This window comes from Desmodus rotundus, chromosome 7, assembly GCF_022682495.2.
Source record: "Desmodus rotundus isolate HL8 chromosome 7, HLdesRot8A.1, whole genome shotgun sequence".
Lineage (NCBI taxonomy): Eukaryota > Metazoa > Chordata > Mammalia > Chiroptera > Phyllostomidae > Desmodus > Desmodus rotundus.
Window position 1 is genome coordinate 50,886,807 of NC_071393.1, and position 20,655 is coordinate 50,907,461.

The window sequence follows — 20,655 nt, forward strand, 5'->3', positions numbered from 1 at the left end:
ATGCGCATGTAATGCCCGCATCTTCGGTTTGCCTACCAGAGGCCCCCGTGTTTCCACTTTGTTCACCCTAAATCTGATCTAAAGTGTACAGTACTCTCTTGGGTGGCCAAAATTGTTCTCATTTTGAGTGTGAGTTTTGGAGAATGCTAATCAACATTTTAAAACAATACGGGAACATTGTTTTAAAATGAACTTTGCAGTCGTCCTGCTTCGGGTCTAGGAGACGCGTGTTTATTAACTGACAGCCTCTTCCAGGATTCGGGCTGATCCTCTCACAATCTCAAGGGATGTGTGTTCCTCTGGTCTGCGGAGAAGCTGACTGGGCCGAGATCCCGGGGAGGTAAGTGGCAAGGACCCAGCAGAAACTAACGATCAGCTGTGCTTTTTGAAGCAAACGGCTATCTTCAGGTCCTTACTCTTCTATGGTAGGCATTCTGTGTTCAAAGTCCCAGGTATGAAAGATTTAAAAGATAAAGGAAAGATTAATTTGAATACACTTAATTCTTTACAATTGGTTTCCCATAACTAGGAATACAGTACTTGAACGTATCTGCCTTTCCTCACCCCAACTGTTTCAAATCTCAAAGTTTGACTTGATAGGGATTTCACTGGTCCTGACCCCCAGTACCTGTCGAGTCACACTGACAAGCACTTTACAACGCAAAGGTCTTTTGGAATCCAAGCTTTTAGAAGCAGCAGCAGGAGCAGCTCCTTCTTGGGGCTGGGGTACAACTTAATTGAGACTGCAACATCTGAGGACAGCTTGTGATTCTGCCTTAGGCTTTTTGGTAGGAATAAACATGCTGGGCATCTTGATCAGGGATCCCTCTTCCCCCTCAGAAACCCGCAGCGAGTAGCAACCTACTGTGGGCGGACTCTGCTCAGCCCCAGCGCCCCCGGTGAAGCTTTGCGGACTCGGAGGGGCTGCAGTGTCAGCAAAAAGCTGTTCTGCCTTGGGGCTGGCAAGACCCAATGCCCCATGTAAGCTATGAGCTCTCTGTGGGGGGCTCTAGCTGGATCTACAGCACCAGCGCAGAATGGCCTAGAGACCCTTGCTCAGACTTCTGGCTAGGTGGACCGAACACACTCCCATTCCCTCATCAACTGCAGCTGCCTCATCTCCCGGCGTTCCTGAATGGACAGGTCCGCAGCTATCTGTCCATTTCCACCTGCTGGACTTGGCCGTGGCCTGGCACGTGGTCATAGCTGCGGCGACTCTCTGCTCTGTGGTAGCCCGACAAGGCCTCATCACACCTCGAGTAGGTGGGTTGGGGGGACAAAAAGGATGTACAGCGCGCCCAACGCAGCACATTCCCGACAGCGCAAGTAGAATCTTTGGAGTTTTGGAACGCTAAAGTACCCGGCAAGCCGAGACCGGGGCTCCTGGGGCAAGAGGAATGGACTCTTCAGGGAATCCTAGAGGAAGGGGTTGATTCTGAACCCTTCCCGGGGTATACACTGAGTGCCGTGGCCAGGTATTAGGCCATCAGATGTACGAGAGACAAACGACCTGGAAGAGGGACAGAGACAGAAGAAAGGAGGGAGGGAGGGAGGGAGGAGGGGAAGAAAGGAAGAAGGAAAGGAGGAAAGGAGAGTCCAAGGAGCAGCAACCCTAGGCGGTAGACATAGGGATGCAGGACTTCGAAAAAGAGCAAGGGTCAGCTGGGGTCAGCGTCCCCCTGGTTACTGCCCGCTCTGGACCCAGAAGATCACACAGAGATCGGAAGAATTTCGACTAAAAGAAATTTAAGACCAAGACCAAAACACAGCTAGTACGGCCTGCAGCTAATACAGGCTGGGGAGAAGCCAAAAGCCCTTTCCAGGGCGCTGTCGAGGCCTCCTTTGAGAAGAGACCCACTCTCTGGGTAAATATTTACTCAGTGGGAGACTAGAAACTGGCCGGGCGGGAGAGTGTGAAGCAAGGAGTTTACAGGGGTTGGAGAGAATCCGTGTGCTCAGTACTGAAGGGAACAAACGTGTACTTCGGCCCGAGGGGAGCCGGGGCCCAGGACTCCAGAGGCAGTCCAGCCTGGACACGCGGCCGGGAGAACTTTAGTTCGCAGTGCGCCTTTTTGGATGGACTCTTGCCCTGCACCTGCGGGCCTAGGCCAGATGCTTTAAAGTCTTCATAAATCTGTCAGCAGGCCCAGTGCCGCGAGCGGTCACCTGCGGCGACCCCCTCCTGGCCTTGTGCTGTCTGAGGAGGTATGCGGACTACGGACTAGAATCCAGCTCCTTCCGAGGCCGCCCTAGCGCGGCCTGGCGGGAGCCGCCCGGGGGATGCCGAGGTCCGACCCGGGTGCAACAGGCTTTGCTGGGAGCAGGGAGCCCTTCCTGGTGTCTCCAGCCTCAACTGACGCCCTGGCCTGTTCTGCCAGGTGCCTGCACTCCCAGGTCTGCGTGTCCGAGACAACTGCTGGGGTGAGGGGCGCGTAGAGTAGAGAACGGCGTGCGTTTGCGCTGCAGAGGGGTCTGCTGTTCCCAGTCGCTCTTACGAAGAGCGCAGTTGGCATGGGAGAATACTGAGCATCCGAGGCCTCCAACTAGCTCCCCTGCCAGAAACAAGTAGGACCCCGAGTAAGGCCGGAGCGGCGGTGCCTGTCGCTTGCCCTGCGGGGGAGTTTCGGGGTTTGGGCACAGTCAGAATGTGAGCCCCCGATGGGTTTTCGAAGCACCGTGAAAAGCACCGTTGTTTCAGCCGTCTCAGGGAGGAATGCGCTAGAGGCGAGATCCCGCATCCGGCTCCTCCACTGGAGCGGCTATTCCAGGGTAAGTAAAGGGTAGCGCGCGGTGTAGGGAGGAAGGGGCTGGATTTCTCCGGGCCCCGCGGAATTGTGCTGCCAACGCCGGGGCCGTGGGTTTCAACACCGATCGGCCCACTGCTGGGTCCTGGCCTCGCAGGGTCAGCGGCCACCCCTCATCCCTTTCGACCTCCCAGCGACTGCTGCAGCGAGAGGCAGCGGGCAAGGCACGCAGTGCCCGAGGTGAGGGAGGGTCCACCGCCCGCTGCAGCCAGAGGACCAGCGCTTGAGAGGCGGGGGGCGGCAGGGGCCGCAGCTAGAGGAAAAGGCCAAGCTGGGGGCGGGGTGGGGACGGAGGGCGGGGGGTGTGGGGGCGGGAGGGGGGCCCGGCACACTGACCTGCTAGCTTGGGCTTCCCGGGCTACTGACGCCACCGGCCGCAGCAGCCCAAGAAGAGGCCACGGGGGCCCCCAGGAGAGGCCGGAAGACTCTCCCAGAGTTGCCAGGGCCTCCCCGCGGCCTCTCCGCCTTCCTGCTGACGATGCTCGGATAAAGACCCTTTCCCCAAAGACAGTGGCCCACCAGGCCGGTCCTGCGCGCGGCAATCCCGCCGCGGGCCGCGGGGTCGGCCCCGGGGCTGCGAGCGCTCCTCGCCCGCGGTCTCCCGCCGAGGGCAGGGGAGGGGCCTGCTGCCGCCTGGAACCCGCTTTTAATTCTCCGCCTGCCTGTTTCCGATCACTCGGGTTGGTTTTTCTGTTTGCTCACTCCTTCTGTTACAATAAAAACAATCGACATTTCTTTTCAGTTTCCCCGTATTAGCGTCACTCAGTAATTGTTCTCCACCCCCCCCCCCACGTCGAAGGCGAGCGGGATTGCTGGTACGCTCGCATTGGAAGGCTTCTGAGTATATAAGCAAATCTTCCCTAAAGACTTTAAGTAAAAATAAATAACGGCTCGGGAAATTGCCGTGACCCCAGCATCACTTTCTGAACGCAAATTACACCCATTTTTCAGTTTTCAACAGCGGAATTACTTTCAGAAGGACGGCGCGGGGCTGCGTGTGATATGGTTACATGTGTTTATTAAGTCCGCAAATGAAAGAGGACACGTTTCTGTGCCGGGGGCAAACCTCGTGGCTGCGGGCCGGTCGGTGCAGTGTCGAACCGGACCCCGTTAGGGCCAGCGGCCAGCAGGGTCCCTGCGGGGAGGGGGACTTGCCTCCGCCGGGGTCGCGGCCTCTGCAGCATCCACGCAGCTTGGCGACCTGGGGGGGCGCCGTGGCTCTGCGGTCACGCGGCCGTCCTGAGCTGAGGGCTGCAGCTGCGCGTGGGAAAAGCAGAGCCTCGGGGTTTTAAAGACCCTGCCCACTGGGTCCCCGGGAGAGCAGTGCAGCCGCCTTCTTTCCGAGCCCCGATTGGCCTGGGGGCTGTCTGGGAAAGACAAACACGAACCAGGCCGCGCCTCTGCGCCTCCGCGTCGGCTCTCCAGCCTCTGCAGAGCCCGGCGGGCGCCCAGGCGCCCCGCCCGGCCCGCGCGGTCCAGGTTCGCGGGGGCAGCTCTCTGACGCGCCGGGTCGCCCTCTGGCTTCTACAGCCGGAACAAACGTGCGGGGCGGCCGCAGGGCCAGGGCCAGGCGCGGGCACTCCTGCTGTTTTCGGCGATACGGAGAACCGGGGCCCCGCGGACTCCGGGGTCCCCTCGCAATGCGGGGGGCGCGGCGTCCGGCGCCGCCTTGCGGGCCCTGCAGCCCAGGCCCCGGGCGGGACGCCCCGCGCCGCACTCTCGAGGCCCAGGATTTCCAGCTGCCACCTTCTCCGAGCTAATGCCCCCCCCCCCCCCCCCCACCGCGCTGGCCCCGAGAGCGGAGACTCCTGCTGCACTGTCCTCGCTCACCCCCGCCCCCGACAGGAAGCGCTGGCCGGGAGCACAGAGTCCGGGTCCGAGGCCTGGAAAATTTCCCGTGGTCTTCGAGTCCCGGCCGCCTTTCTCCGCGCAGTCCCCTCGTCGCAGCGCCATCTACAGGTGGCAGGTTTGATCGCGCTGCCAAAGCGACTTTTGCCAAGGTTGGGAGAGGCCTTCGGATACCCACAGAACTCTGATAGCCCGAAGTGTTCAGTTCTCCACTCCAGTTCCTCCTCCACCCTCAACTCCACGGGGCTCCGAAGCCGGTACCTCTCTCCACCATGTTCCAAGGCAAACCCCAGCATCAGTCTTTTCTTGCGTCACCGAAAGCCCATCTTCCACCGGATTCCAGGCTGCATCTTCTCGCGGTCCCCAGAGGCTACTGAGGACCGTGGTCTGTGAGCTCTTTCTGGGCTGCGAGCTGTTCCTGCGCTGCGGCTGGAAAGCAGGCAACTGCAAGGGCTCAGCTCCGGGAAAGGGAGCAATGGGCCCACCCTTCTCAGCTCATCCTTCCACTTGCCGAGGGCTCACAATGTCCAAGCGCTCCCAATAATCATACAAAGGAAGTATTACTATCTTTCCCGTTTCACAACATATAAAAACAGATTAAATAAGAACACGCCAGACACTGGGATTAAACGGGATCACCTGGTTAAGTAGATGGGGGCGTGAGCCCCACCATGGCCCGAGTGTCCTCGCTCTCCCCATTTCCCTGTTCTGCGGGAACAGCTCACGCTGAAGCCCCAAGCGAAGCCTCCTTACCTCAGGTGTCTGCACGGAAAGTGGACATTCCCACTCCCCACTACCAGTTAGAGAAATTGCCTAAGGCAGCACCGTGAGCCTGAGAGCCTGCGGCAAAGGCAAAGAGGGACCGGACCCTACCTCCTCACCTGGGCACAGACTCCAGACAGCCTAGCAGGTCGGACTGAAGGGGTGAGGGAGGGAGACGGGATTGGGCTCCAGTTGTGGGCACTGTCCCCTCCATGTCCGGGCTAACCGGAGCGTGGAGGCGCGGAGGACGGAGACTGTGGGCACCCAAAGAGTCCCCGCGCCACTGGAGCGCCGTGGCTGAAAGGCTTCAAGAGAAGCAGGACGAAGACCGCGGAGAATCGGGCATGAGCTGTGCTTCGCTGACACTTGTTCCCCGACTGACCGGACCTGCCCACCCGGTGCGCTCTCCTATCAACCAGCAGGCAGAGAAATCCACGTTTGTCTTTCTTGGAAATTCATTCCGGTGTGTACCTGTAGGTGTTTCTTTTTAAGACCACTGGAGTGGCGACAAAACAGAAGAAGCCGAGGTGCAATAAAATTAGAACCCTTAATTAACACAGCTAGCTAGACAGACCTAAGTTGTTCTAAAGTACACGTGGTAACTAGCCACACTCCCTCCCTGGGTTTTGCTTGCTCTGGGGTGCATCTTGGAGCACGGCTCAACTCATTTCGTTACCCTAGATACAGTGGAGAAATAAATCATTTCCTTTAAAACACTGTAATAATAAAAAGATTTCAGCGCACCCTGACAGAGGTGGTAACCAGGAAAAGAGAAAGCCACCAGGTTTTTAGGGGCTAGGGTTTTACTGGCCTGGGAAAATGTTCTCTAGCTGTGGCTTGGGCGCAATTTGCTCCATTGGTGAATGGGGGCTAGAGGAGCGGGGCATCTTCCAGCTTGGACCCAGGAGCTGGGCTGCGAAATCCCAAGCCGGTGTTTTCAGGTTTAGGACAGAAGCTGTGCTCCACACCAGGATCTGGCCACCCGCGTCTTGACTGGAATCACCAGAGCTTCGCAGGCTAGGAGGAGACTGACTGTTCCTGCAGCAAGGGTCCTTACCCAGCAATCTGCAGCTGGTGCGCGGGGTCCTACAAGTCTTCGTCCTGTCTGGGCTGGGTTCTCCGGAGAATCGATAGATTCGGGCAGGCCCTCTGCTCCAGGACCCCTAGAGGCCCACCTGAAGCATCCAGAGCTCACTTTCTCTGCCTCCCTCTGCCAGTCGAGCGTCCTCTCAGCCTAAAAACTCTACCCGCGCACTACTAGCGAAAAGGTTGGCCTCCAGTCTCTTCGGCCATGGCTGTGGCATTTGAGACCAGCTGTATGTAAGAGCCAGTGGAACACAACGTGTAGCCACCTCTCCCCTGACACAACTGGAGGATAGTTCTGGGGAAAGTGCTGAGGGACCCAACGATGTGGTTTTCAGTGAGTCCATGGTGGCTAAGGAAGAGAAATGTAATGGAAGAAATATATAAATAAACAAGCAAAACCTCTTAAAAGAGTCTCTTTTCTAAGACGAGAGAGATAAAACATGGTACATCTTTGCGGGTAAACTAATTTCGATCCCCACCCCCTCCGTGGAGAGAGGGGGGAAATTACTGCCTTTATGATTCACTGTCTTTTTCATCCAAATGAAACATTTTTAAATTGATGTGAATTAGTCCAAATTACTTTTCAGGAAAACTTGAGTAAAAACTACTGGTTTTGTTCAGGACATGTATGTCGTTTGTGCAGGTGTGGGAAAGATGTTTTAAGGCTTGTTTAAGCTGTAAAGGAATTTTCACATCTAAAAGCTACTCACACATTAAAAATGTGTACATAGATGTTTAAGGGCATATCTTAATTACGTAGATCTATTTTGATAGTGAACTTAATAAAAATCATTTTTAGTTGAGCATCGAGAACAAAAATCGTAAGTAATAATGAGGAGCATAGTAAAAACAAAGAAAAAAACTTCTGGGGGGGAAGAATTAGTAAGATAAAGGAGGGTTTTTTAGACAATATCAACATTTTGCATTTGATCCTAATTCTCACAGCTCTGTGTTATTTCAGCTTTTACATATGAAGACCTTACAGTTTGGGTCCGGTTGTTGAATTATATCCAGCCTTTAGGTTTAATGGCTGCAGGGAGGAGAGAGAGGGTTGCAACAACCTCAGGTCAGCACCAGAAATGCCGGGCCAACTTCTTATGTATGGTGTGGAGGCCACAGCAGCGTGGCTGTCATTCTTGGATTCCCAGGGACCAGAGGATTGGGAGAACAGGCTGGTTCCATTTCCTGCAGGATCAAGATGCTAACCTGTGACAGTGGCTGGCCTGGGAGCCACTTCTTAGAAGGACAGAAAGCCAAGGTCATGACCACAGGGAACCTTTTAAAACCCCCTAGCACCTTCTTGCAGGACCAGAGGTGTGAATCTGATGTTCTGGCGAGCTGACAACACAAATTCCCAAAGCAGCTTTTATTGCCTAAGCGATTCCTGTACTATTCCCTTTGGGATTGCATTCTGCCTAGCCACATGGTTCTGTTCTTGAGACACCCCTTTCAGTGGGGGAAGAAATAATGATCCCATTACTCAATGTAAAAAACTTTCCATAATGCCAGTTTAGGCTAAAATTTTTAACCCCTGAAAGTCAGGAAATAGAAAAGTTAAAACTTTTACCTGGTTAAATCACCCTCATTGCCCAGGCTGTATAATACATGGTGTATTTACAAGCCTCCCCAGAGAGCCCATTCCAGCCACCAGGCACTGCTGCTGCTGTTTAAAGTGTGGGGGAGTACTGTAGTGCCACTTGACTGGTACATTTTCCATTTGTAGATTGAGCTTTTCATGCCAATAGATTTTGGTGGTTACATGCTAGGTGAAAGCACTGCACTGCAGGTATTGGTAAATGGGCTTAAATATTAAAGAAAGCCAATTAACTTGTAGGTAACAAACAGTCAACTCAGAACAAGACAGAGGTATGATGTAAATGTTTACATACCTGCCAGATCTTCCAGACACTAAACCCACAGGGTTTTATCATTCAAAGCAGCTCCATTTCTTCAACTCTGCCATAAAATGGCAATTGGCATAAGTAGTGAGTAAGGTGTATTGTCCTTAATTTTAATTTTAGAACTAAATGTCCATAGTTCTCCTAAGAGGAGAAGATATAACAGAAAGATGTGTTAAGTTCCATGCTTGGAATTTCAGACATTGCCAAGTTGCAAATCAATTATGACTTCCAGAGTCTCCTCCAAATCCTTTTTCAGTGGAAGGGTAGTCAAAAAGTGTGCATAAGTTTTCCTTTGGAATCAGACTTTTCCTCCTACATTTTAGCTGTGAAACAAACTCACCTTAAGACTCTTTGTTTCTCAAGGACTCCCCGTCCTGTGACCAAAAAAAAAAAAAAAAAAAAAGAGAGAACCTAGAGGGTTAACCTTGTAGAGTTACATGTATGATGAACCACAGCTTCTGGCCACACGTGCACATGATCTGCGTGTTTCATCATCGAGCTGCTAAGTCACATGAGGGCTTGGGGGATAAAGGTATCAGTGCAGTGGAGGCATTATTATTCCTATCAGAGCAAATTAGTCTCACTGGGGAAATATGCCCTTGGGGTAAAATATATATTGAGTTATATAGAAGGAATGAATTACACACACTTGGATGATACTACATAAAAGCTGCATTTTTCCCTCAGAAGGGAAAGTTTCTTGTGTCAATAGAAATAATGAGGGCAAAGCTATGCAGTCTGTACATGTCATCTGTGCAGAACTCAAGGCATAATTTGGTATGTCACAATTATCAGCCAGCTGTCCAAAAAACTTCAAACAAACGGAGCTGTAAGTCCCCCCAAAGACATACTTCTCATCCTATAGTTAAGTCTTAATGAACCAGATCACCCAGGAAGGCCAGTGTGGCGGAGATGCGAAGCAGCACAGAGTGTTTTGGGTATATTTCCTAATGGCTTGCATGTCTCTAAACGGAAGAGAAAATAAGAAAAAACTGTGTGTATGATGTTCTGTTCTTTTACAGTTTTTTGACATTGAAAGCATTTTTTAAGTTCGCTTAGGTAATTCCCCTGCCTTTCCCAGAATACTGTTGTAAGGGAGAGCTCACAAGGATGAATCCCAGTGGATGCTACTTTAATAACCAAGCCTTCCTGGTAAATATGCATGAATACAGCCAAGTGTGAATGTGAAGATAGTGAGCATCAGGATAAAGTCTAAATGACCTCATTTTGGGGGGTTGGAGGGGGGAGGGAGAAGAATAGTTATTTTAAGCAGAAAGAAGAAGAGTGAAATATTTTTGTCACTAATTAAAATGGATACACTTTTCTCCTTTTTATATCACCCCCTTAAAGCATCTAGGAAAAGCGAAGTGAATGATGGGATTAATAGCAGAGGGATACAAACATTGTAAATTGAATTCATTGCTGTTGCTGCTACAACACATATTGCCAATGCATTTACGTATGTATGTCTGTGTATCTCAATAAATGAGCCTAATGGACTCGGGTATAAGGACAATTTGCCAACTTATCTCTGAATAACTTATCTCTTACAGGTGTGTTAGCTTTTCAGAAATGTCCTAAACTCGAAGGGCTGAATTTAGATCCCTGATGTGCTTCTAAATCTGATTTTAAAACAGTGTTCAGCCTATGGGCTGCTTTGTAGGTCCACGAGCCATTTTCCCACTATCCTTCCTAGAAGTCAGGGCTAAACTGAGGAAACAGAATCTTTCTTCTGATGCATGACATCACCATCCCTACGAACATGGGGGTATGAAATGATAAATGAAATCACTGCAACTTGTACCCACTAACCAGAGGAAGCTGTGAACACCAGGAGCGGTGGCCCTTTCATTAGTACTGAATCCCACACTTGCCTCTTCCTTTAGCTCTATCTCTATCCCTTTCTCTGATACACTAATTTCTCTCCCTCTCAACACACACACACACACACACACACACCTATCTTTTACACTCCCTAGAAGAAAGCAGTGTTTTATATAAGATTTTGATTTTTAAAATGTTCTTTTCTAGTTAAAATTCCATGAAATCCCCGAAATATCTTAAAGCACAGCAGGAAACTAAGCATCACATTACTAAGATGAGTTCCAGTGAGGTCATAAAGCAGTTAGCATTCTTCACATTAGATGCTTAAACTACCATAAATGCATATGAACCTGGATCTGTCTTGAAGCTTATATTTTAAACAAGCCGTGAAAAGTATGTCCAGACCTTTACATGTGTAGGAAAATTAGAATGAAGCTAACACAAGGTCAATCTTTGACCTCTGTACTTGCTCACAAGTCCCTTTGTCCTAAAATCAGGTAGAATGACCTTAGGGATACAGCAGTAGGGGAATATGGGCTTTTGAAATCCAAAGTAGAGTATGAAGAGATGAGAAGCTACTCAAAATTATCAGTGTTTGTGGCTGGTGATCAGTGGTTTAAGTCCACATTTACAGTTGTGCCAGACACAATGATTTCGACAGAGCTCCAGCCTGGAGCTTATCTCCTGGAGCTTTCTTGGAACATCAGTTTGGGTTCTTTTCTGCATTACAATTCTAAGTGCTGACCTCATTTTGGACTGTTGCATTCCTTTAAGGTCATTTTTGGAAGTAGGGTGGGGATGGTTATTCATCTGACCTCTCATAGATTTGAATACCAACTGAACATTTTAGACAATCCACTCCTCAGGTCAGTTGCCAAATAAAGCTTGGCTATTTGCTTCTTAGACTTCTTATGCATAGCTTAGGGAAGAAATACTCTAATAATTGTTAAAGGTACCTCACAAGACTTTCCAAAAAGGAACAAGTCTCCATCCAAATCTGAACCCAGGATATGTATGTGCTAAAATTGTGTGATTGGACCAAAAACATTGCTGTTATTATGAACTCTTCTGTAATAATATTTCCAGAAAAGGGCGGTGCGAATTTCGCTGCTTTATGTGCAGGGATGAAGGTCAGATTGTCAAACTGCAGATCTCGGGTCTTCGATAATGGGCCACTGTGTCCAACCTCCACTTCGTTCCCCCACTTATAGGAAGGAACAAAATAAAATGTTTTGTGGAAGTTTATATTGAAATGAGGTCAGGTAAACTAATGACTGCTTGGTATTTTATGACAAGTTTTATAACCTTGGAGTTGCCATAACTTTCAAACGATCATCAATAAAGTTTTATTGCGAAAGGGTCGCCATGTGTCTGAATGCTTTTGCACATAGTAAAGGCCCGCCGCCCCATTGGCTTAGCTCCCCAGCCCCTTTTCGCCCCAGTCCTAAAGTCCTCCTCCTTTTATTAAAGGTTGAGAAGTCCTCGAGTCTGCTCTCCTTCATCAGGTTGGCAATTTGGAGACTTCATGAAAATTATTTATCCGCGACTAAATGATACATATGACGAAATGCAAGAATATGTATTAAGACTCTAAAATTAGATTTTAAATGGACTGAAGTAAACTAAATGACAGCCTTTGGTGGGAGTGGGGGTCTGAGGACAGTTTATTCCAGAAGCAGTGAATGCTCGCCTATGTATATCTGTATAGCCCAGAGGGCGGTCATTAAATAATTAGGCGCTAAGGGGTAGATAATAGTCTCAAAGACAAGTTTCTTAAGACCCCTCTAACCGACGAGAGAATCTTAACGATTTAGGAGACCTAGCATTTCGCCTTACCTTAAATTGTCCCAAAGAAGGGAAGGGGGAGTGGGCCAGAGCTCTTGTTTGCCCGCCTGTCCCCAGACACTCTCAGAAACGCTCCCCAGGGTCAAACCAAGAACTCCAGGCGTCTATCGCACAGCGTCAGCTCTCCTGTTCAGGTTCAAGTCCGCGTACACCACCAGCCCTACCTTGTCTGCTGTCAAACTTTGTGTGGAAATGAAGCCGAGCTAATGCCCTGCGATTTGGATGAAGAGAGCTATAACGAAAACTGATACCAAAAACGAAGCCTCTGCTCTATGCATTCTTCAGACAGCTACTCCCTTCGGGCGAGGGCTGAGACAGAGAGAGTGGCAGGGGTGCTGGCAGAGTGGCGGGAGGGGGAGAGGCAAGAGGAAACTGGGAAACGGGCCGCAGGCCCTTGACCCATCTCCGGACTTGAGTTCAAGAACCTGCCGGGGCAGCCCAGGCCGGGTAGTTCAGTTGGTTAGAGCTCCTTTCCCATACTCCAAGGTTGGGGGTTGGTCCCTCGTCAGGGCACATAGAAGAATAAACCAATGAATGTTTAATAAGTGGAACAACAAATAAATCTCCCCCTCCCCCAGAGGGAAGGCCACCGGCCCCTTGCCTTTTCGTACCGACCTGTGCAGATCTCCACTCCTAACAATTCGCAGTTTACACTGTTGCTCCGGGGAAAGTTATCCGTGAGTATCGCCCTCCCCCCATCTCCCTCCACCTCCCAGGCTCGACGTCCTGCACTCGGCGGTAGGGGACCTCCAGCTCCACGAAACCGTGCCCGCTACGCGTCCTTTTCCCCCCAGAGCCAAAGCCTCAAGAGCCACGTATCGGGGATCGGGGCCTGAGCCAGATCTGCTGAGAGCAAAGGGCCGGAGCCCTTCACTGCCCCGACGCTTGGGGGCAGGAGAGAGCAGCCGCACCCGCGGGACCGGCTCCTGGGGCAGCGAGCTCCGGACCCTGCGGCCGTGGCGTCCGCCGCAGGCCGGGGACCAAGCAGCCCTTCATGGGACTTGAGAACTGCCAACTCAGAATGCCGAAAGCTCTCGGACCTCAGGGTCTCTCTATGATGTTTCGTGGCACCTTGAGCGGGCTTGGGATCCCCACGGCGAAGAGGATGTTGTGGGGGAAATGGCTCCCAATCACCCCTCATCTCCTACCAAGGCCCTGTCCTGGGCGCTCGCACCGAGGCGCCCAGAGCGGCAACGGCCCAACCAGGGGCGCCTGGGCCACCGCGGCGGGAGCGGACTCGGCAGGGCTTCCGCTGCCGGCGCCGCACACCCCGATCGCCGCCTGGAAGCACTGCGGCGGGGGTCCGGGCCGCGGCTCCGGTGGGGGACTGTGGCTAGCTCCACCTGGCTTTCGCACGGCCAGGTTCCGCCTCGCAGGCACGGGCTGTGGCGCCACCTCCCGAGGAAACCTCGCACGGAGCGCGGCTCCCGGGTCGCCTGCGCCGCGCCTACTTCGGCGTGGCGCTGGTGCCCCAGCCCGCGCTCTGTCCCCAAGTAACGCCCCAAATACTTGTGGTAACAGCTGCTACGCTGTTGGTCCGCGTCCTCACCAAGTGATGAAAGGAAGATCCTAGCTCTCCGGAGGATTTACGTGCAAGCGCGCGTCCGAGTTCTTGTGCGCCCGGCCTGGGGAAGGTGCAGAAGGACGAGACGGCCTTGATCAGACCAAGGCACCTCGGGCCCCCAGGCTCCAGCAAGAAGTAGGAGGAGGTGGGCCGAACTGAGGGGTGTTTGTGGCCCCCAAGACAGGCTTCAGGTTGCAATGGAGTCAAGCCTTTTAGAAGGGATCCAGCTCGGCTCACCGGACTTGAGCAGAGCCAGCCTTCCCTAGGAGGCACCCAGCCGCTATCTGCACCCCCACGGAAAAGAAAGCTTTTCCTCTCTGTTTGTATCAAGAAGCTTAGACATTTTTGAAAGTAACGTTTTAAAAAAGAAATTACATCAAGGTGGGAACAACACATTAAAAAATACAGAAAGAAGAGTTTCCAGGTTTAGGGTTCTGATGTTAATTACAGTTGAGACCCCCCGCCCCCCCCTCACTTTCAGGGGCACACCATTCCTGACTTCCTTTCCCTGGCTTTATTCTTGCTTTGTTTTGAAAACTTGGGCTTTTCTGTTAGTGAACACTGTTCACTTGAGTGGAACAATAGCAGATTAGTAGGTCATTTGTCTTTACACATTAATAGCAACTTTAAGCATATGAAAATCAGCCAAGGATGGCTGTGAAGGGAGAATCTCAAGGTGGAATCCTCCCGTCAATGTTATCTCTGGTGCATCACTCTGGGTTATGCTCTGGCTGTAATTATCCCGCTCTCTGAACAGTCCTAGAGAGGTGTTGCTGTGCGTTTAAAGCTCTGACCAAAGGGCTACAGGTGGCTATCCTCATTGGTCTAGAATGGCACACTCATATATTCATATTTATTGGCTACCGGCTATGTGTCAAGCACTGGTGTGGGATACAAGGGCAAAGAAGAAAGATAGGGCCTAACTGGACCATTTGGATGATAAAATACTGCTCTTAGCTTGGGATTCTCTATAGGGTCAACTATTTCCCACTGGGAAAAGGCAAGTTTCTGTTTCCATCCTCAGGTGCCCTCCAATACAATTATTCTCTTTGTAAGTCAAGGGGAGGGAGGCCACAAGACAAGTAGATTCTACAGCCAAGCTGAACCTGGCTTCCAAATTGCCAAATCCAGGGGTCTAAGGATCTGCCTCTTGTTTTGGATGATTCACCCAACATGCATGGTCTTTCTTTACAGCTTCAATAAGACAATAATGTCGAAGGCAGTGAAATGACCAGAATAAAAAAGAGAATCTCATAAACAGTGGCAGGCCGCTGGTTGCTCCCAAGGATACCCTGTTGTGGCAGAGCAAACGCTGCACTTGCTGGCACCCACTAGGCAGGGCACCGGCGCCTCCCTGCTTATCTCCCAGCTTTTCTTCCTTTCTTCTTTCCTGGGGCGAAGTCCAACTCCCCCTTCGCACAGTGCAAATTTTGATAGCCTACTGAAGATGTCCCACAGGCCCACCCGGACAAAGGTCTGCAGGGACCCTGTCTGGGCCCTTCAACGTGGACATTGGGAAGCCCCCAGAGATCAGGCAAGAGGGAAAGCTCAGGATGGGAGGCATCGGCCCTCCCTCAAAGCCCTGCTCCACAGGGAGCCAGAGGGGTTGTGGTGGATTTGGTTCCAGGCTTCACCCTTGAACCCTTCCTTGCCACTCTTTTCAGAGGCCTAACTTCCTGCCCCTAATTGAAAGCCACAAACCACAAGCTCTTGCAAGGTCAATAAACATCATTTCCTTTTTTGATAAGGCCGCTGGAATGAGGGAATGCTTACTTCTTACATTTGCACATTTTGTAAAGTGCTTTTACACATGCTATTTCACTTACCAATCTTGCAAAGCTTGGACAGTCTGCATATGGGTACTCCGAGGCACAGAGAAGTAAAGTGACTTCTATTCAAAATGGAGGGAAAATGGAAGGTAGCAGAGTTAGTACACGTATAGATTTGTACTTCAATAAGGCATTTGAAAAAGTTCCTTATGTCAGCCTTGGAGCTAAGATTAATAAATATGGCCTGAGTGATGTAATTGGTTGAATGGCTTATTCACTCAGACATTCTTCAAAATAAAACTTTTCTTTTAAGCATTTGCTGTGTGTCAGGAACTGGGCTCATTACTGGAGATACAAAGATAAACAAGCCATTGTCCTTAGTGAGACATGTACATGTATATTAGCAATAAAAAAGAGTATAATGTTGTCACAAAATGCTATGGGAATGTAAGAGGGACCAAAGGGATCATTTTCAGGCTAGAGTCTATTGTCATGCCCTCATAGTTGTGAAAAAAAGGACAGAAAAGATAAGAAATATGGAAGAGAACACCATCAGTATCCACAAATACCTTATGTAGATAGGATAATTAGTCATAAGTAACACTAATCACTGTATGGTAAGTGTAAAATTCTACACTCAGACACAAAATAATTGCACAGATGTATGGACTGTCAGAGATGGCAGCATAGGTGAGCTCAAGGCGTCCAGTTGACTGCAAGCTCAACATAAGCCTAGTTGTTAGTGTTCTTAGCTTGTGCTCAAGTAGCATATCCAACATAAGGATGATTATTCTGCTCCACTGAAATCAGAACGTGTCTCATACATTCTGGTCTTTACAAAGTTAAGAGAGTGGTTGGCAGTGGAAGTGTATTATTGCAAAGCGATGCTACCAGAATGGTGAAAGACCTTAAACCAAGGCTAGTAATGGCTGGTGGAACTGGGATTGCTAATAGAAACCACAAGACTCAGGAAGGATGGCACAGCTGCCCTCAAATACTTGAAAGGCATAGAAAACATGCAGAGCTTATTCTGTGAGAGGAATACAGTTAAGGTTTTCTCAGTTTAGACATTGATGGGGCAACCCATCCTCTACAGGCTTGCCTGTCCTTTCCTTGTAGATGCTCTGTGAGTGTAGGGCCACACCTGTCTCATTTGCTCAGTAACCCCAATGCCTTGCTCACTGAAGGCAGTCAACGAAATTCTGTTGCAGGAGCAAATAAATGAACTACTCCACGTGGCTCCAAAGGACAGAACTGAGACTCAAGGGCAAAAGTATAAAGCTGGATGATAAATGAACTCAAATAATTTGGCTATTAATTAGGATCATTGATGTAAGTAAAGATGTGTAATTCAGAGTTTTCATTTCAATCATCACTCACCTGTTTGGGAAAGAACTTTTCTATCCTTAATTTTTATTCCTCCCTAAGAAATATTATTTAAAGAGGAGGTAAATGGTCTTACTGGACCTTGTTTGGCCTTCTAGCTCCTTGATAACTGGATGGCTCACCAATACATAGGTTCTCCTTGAGAACGGGAGGAACATAGGGAGGGAGGGAGGGCCTAAGTAACACCTTGTTTGATCTTAGATGCACTTTAGACCAAGAGGTGGTCCCAAGAATGTCTAAGTCATTCAGGGGGAAGGCTATTCAGGTTTGGCTGCGTTCTTTGTTAGCTCAGTGAGTGTCAAAATTTTTCAAAGGGATGACTTGCATGTTGTGTGTGAAAAATGATTGAGATATTTTAATTATGTTGATTCTTCCAATTCATGAACATGGAATATCTTTGAATTTCTTTGTGTCTTTTTCAATCTTTTTTTAGTAATGCTTTGTAGTTTATAGTATATAGATCCTTCACATCCTTTGTTAAGTTTATTCTTAGGTATTTTAATTTTTTTTTGTAATTGCAAAAGTACTTGTTTTTTAGTTCTTTTTCTGAAATATTACTGTTAGTATATAGGAACACAATGGATTTTTGTACACTGATTATTTAACTTGCAACTTTACTGTATTTGTTTATTGTTTCTAGTAGGTTTTGGAGGAGTCTTTTATTTTATTTTTTATTTTTTAAAATATTTCATTTACTTATTTTTAGAGAGAGAGGAAGGGAGGGAGAAAGAGAGGGAGAGAAACATCAATGTGTGGTTGCCTCTCAAACGCCCTTTACTGAGGACCTGGCCCGCAACCCAGGCATGCGCCCTGATTGGGAATCAAACCAGCAATCCTTTGGTTCGCAGGCTGGCACTCAATCCGCTGAGCCACACCAGCCAGGGATGGTGGAGTCTTTATAAAGACTCTGTGTAACGATTCTACATAAAAAGTCACATCCTCTGCAAAAAGTGACACTTTTATTTGTTCTTTCCCAATTTGGATGTCTTTTATTTGTTTCTCTCATTTTTGAAAGATTTTATTTATTTATTTTTAGACAGAGGGGAAGGGGGGAGATGGAAGGAGACAGAGGGAGAGAAACATTGATTGGTTGCCTCTTGCAAGTATGCCCCCAAACAGGGACCTGGCCCGCAACAGAGGCGTCTGCCCTGACTGGGCGTGGAACCGGCAACCCTTCAGTTCGCATGCCGGCACTCAGTCCACTGAGCCACGCCAACCAGGGCTTTACTTCTTTCTCTTGTCTGACCTGTGGCTAGTACTATGTTGAATAGAGTGATGAGAGTGGGCATCCTTGTCTTGTTCCTGATCTTAGAGGAAAAGCTTTCACTTTTTCACCATTGAGGAAGATGTTAGCTGAGGCTTTGCCATATATGCCTTTATTATGTTGAGGTACTTTTCTTCTATACTCATTTTATCAGTCTTTATTATTTTCCATTATCATTTAGCCCCCTAATACCCTCCTTCCCCCAGCAATCACCGCACTGTTGTCCATGTCCATGAGTCCTTTTCCCTTTCTGCTCAATCCCTCCATGCTCCCACCTGCCCCCCTTCCAGCTGTCATCCTGCTTCCATCTATGAGTCTGCCCCCGTTTCTTCGTTAGTTCAGTTTGTTCATTAGATTCCATATATGAGTGAAATAATGTGGTATTTGTCTTTCTCTGATTGGCTTATTTCACTTAGCATAATGTTCTTCACTTCCATCCGTGCTGTCACAAAGTATACAGTTTTGTTCTTTTTTATTGCCCAGTAGTACTCCATTGTGTAAATGGCCCATAGTTGTTTTATCCACTCATCTACTGATGGACACTTGGGCTGTCCTATGAGTTGGTTATTGTAAATAACACTGCAATAAACATAAGGGGGCTCATGTTCTTTCCAATTAATGTTTTGTGTTCCTTCAGATATATTCCCAGAAGTGGAATCTCTGGGTTGAAAGGCAAATTGATTTTTACTTTTTTGAAGTGTCTCCATACTGCTTTCCACAGTGACTGCACCAATCTACATTCTCAATAACAGTGTAAAAGGGTTCCCCTGTCTCCACATCCTCACCAGTACTTGTTGTTTGTTGATTTATTGATGACAGCCATTCTGACAGGTGTGAGATGATATCTCATTGTGGTTTTAATTTGCATTTTTCTGATGATTAGTGACATTGAGCATCTTTTCATACGTCTATTGGCCATCTGTATGTCTTCTTTGAAGAAGTGTCTATTCGGGTCCTTTGTCCATTCTTTAACTGGGTGGTTTGGGGTTTTTTTGGTGTTGAGTTTTGTAAGTTCTTTATAAATTTTGGATATTAACCCCTTATCAGATATATTGGCAAATATGTTCTCCCATTGTGTGGGTTGTCTTTTTATTTTGTTGATGATTTCCTTTGCTGTGCAAAACTTTTTAGTTTGATGTAGTACCATTTGTTTATTTTTTTTTCTTTTGTTTCCCTTGCTTGGGGAGACATATCTGACAAAATTGCTTCAAACTATGTTTAAGATTTTGCTGCCTATGTTTTCTTCTAGGATTTTTATGATTTCGGATCTAAATTTAAGTGTTTTATCTATTTTGAATTTATTCTTTTGATGTGGTGTAAGAAGGTAGTCTAGTGTCATTTTTCTGCATGTATCTGTCCAATTTTCCCAATACCACTTATCGAGTAAACTATCTTTAGCCCATTGTATGTGCTTGCTTCCTCTGTTGAACATTAATTGACAATAAGGGTGTGGGTTTCTTTCTGGGCTCTCTATTCTGTTCCATTGATCTATGTGTCTGATTTTATGCCAATACATTGCTGGTTTTTTTACTTACTATGGCCTTATAGTATAGTTTGATATTAGGCAGCATGATTCCTCCAAATTTGTTCTTATTTCTCAGGATTGCTGTTGCTATGGGGGAACATTTGTGGTTCCATATAAATTTTTGAAATATTTGTTCTAGTTCTGTGAAATACATCATTGGAATCTTGATAGGAATTTTGTTGAATCTATAGATTGCTTTGGGTAGCATGGGCATTTTAATGATGTTAATTCTATGCATGAACATGGTATGTGCTTCCACTTATTTGTATCTTATTCTACTTCTTTCTTCAGTGTCTTATAATTTTCTGAGTACAGGTCTTTTACATCCTTGGTTATGTTTATCCATAGCTATTTATTCTTTTGTAACAATTGTGAATGGGATTGATTTCTTAATTTCCCTTTCTCTCAGTTAATTATTGGCATAGAAAAATCCATCTGATATCTGGACATTAATTTTGTATCCTGCTACTTTGCTGAATTCATTTATCAGTTCTAGTTGTTTCTTGGTGGAATCTTTGGGGTTCTCTATGTACAGTATCATGTCATCTGCAAATAATAGCAGTTTTACTTCTTCTTTTCCAATTTGGATGCCTTTTATTTCTTCCTCTTGTCTGATTTCTGTGGCTAGGACTTCCAGTACATGCTGAATAAGAGGTGAAACCAGACATCCCTGTCTTGTTTCTGGTCTTAAGGGCAAGGCTTGTAGTTTTTGCCTGTTGAGTATGGTTCTGGCAGTGGGTTTTTCATATGTGGCCTTTGTTATGTTTAGGTATATTCCCACTTTCTCTCTATTCCCACTTTGCCAAGAGTTTTTACCATAAATGGGTGCTGGATTTTATAAAATGCTTTTATTGTTCCATTGATATGATCATTTGTTTTTTATCCTTCATTTCATTTATGTGGTGAATCACATTTATTGATTTGTGAATGTGGTACCAACCTTGGATTCCCAGAACAAATCCCACTTGATCATGGTGTATGATCTTTTTGATGCACTGCTGTATTCGGTGTGCTAATATTTTGTTGAAGATTTTAGTACCTATGTCAATCAGGGATATTGGCCTATAATTTTCTTTC

General features: G+C 48.1%; 1 long non-coding RNA gene across 1 annotated transcript in view; it reads left to right on the forward strand.

The window, feature by feature from the left end:
• Positions 1 to 2,551: 2,551 nt before the first annotated feature.
• LOC139441038 (uncharacterized) overlaps positions 2,552 to 20,655 on the forward strand; it is a 43,233-nt gene continuing 25,129 nt past the window's right edge. The window contains exon 1 of the long non-coding RNA XR_011651427.1: positions 2,552 to 2,769. This is a non-coding gene — a long non-coding RNA (uncharacterized lncRNA). The remainder of the gene's footprint in view (positions 2,770 to 20,655) is intronic.